Source organism: Sinocyclocheilus grahami, unplaced genomic scaffold, assembly GCF_001515645.1.
Source record: "Sinocyclocheilus grahami isolate Dianchi unplaced genomic scaffold, SAMN03320097.WGS_v1.1 scaffold1493.1, whole genome shotgun sequence".
Classification (NCBI taxonomy): domain Eukaryota; kingdom Metazoa; phylum Chordata; class Actinopteri; order Cypriniformes; family Cyprinidae; genus Sinocyclocheilus; species Sinocyclocheilus grahami.
In genome coordinates this window covers 176,146-176,602 of record NW_015506672.1, presented here as the reverse complement: position 1 = coordinate 176,602, position 457 = coordinate 176,146, and the positions used below count along the sequence as shown (strand labels likewise).

The 457-nt window shown below is 41.8% G+C and overlaps 1 protein-coding gene across 1 annotated transcript in view; it reads right to left on the bottom strand.

Moving 5' to 3' along the window:
- LOC107570694 (cysteine-rich and transmembrane domain-containing protein 1-like) overlaps positions 1 to 457 on the bottom strand; it is a 10,703-nt gene extending 10,246 nt beyond the window's left edge. The window contains exon 1 of the mRNA XM_016256951.1: positions 209 to 457. The gene's annotated coding sequence lies outside the window, so the exon portion shown is untranslated. The remainder of the gene's footprint in view (positions 1 to 208) is intronic.

Here is a 457-nt window from a genome sequence, read left to right as displayed (position 1 = left end):
TTGTGCGCCATACTATGTTCAAGAGTTAACGGAGGGGCGGTAAGACCCTGAAGACCAACCCTACCATTCGGTAGTCAGTGTTTGACAGGACCAACAAACAGATCTATTCGCTAGCAAAAGAGACTAAATAATAAAGAGAAAGAAAGGATTAATTAATTAGTTAACGTATATTTTCATAGAAAAGGCAGAGAAAGTGTTCTTTTTTTACCTTTGAAAGAAAAATGAGTTTCTTTTCAGCGAATTGCTCCGATACTTCCTCTGTTGTATTTCAGTGTCAGTGTTGTTTTATTATTTCGTCGCTGAAGTCGGCCGTAAACCGCTGAAGCTGCAACCACGAACAAAATTGGGCTTCTCGATTCGGTCAGAGCGGACGCGGTGATGTCACGTAGACTCTCATTGGAAAGTTATACTCGGTAATATCAGCTGACTGCTTATACAGCAACGCGTGGAGCGCAAC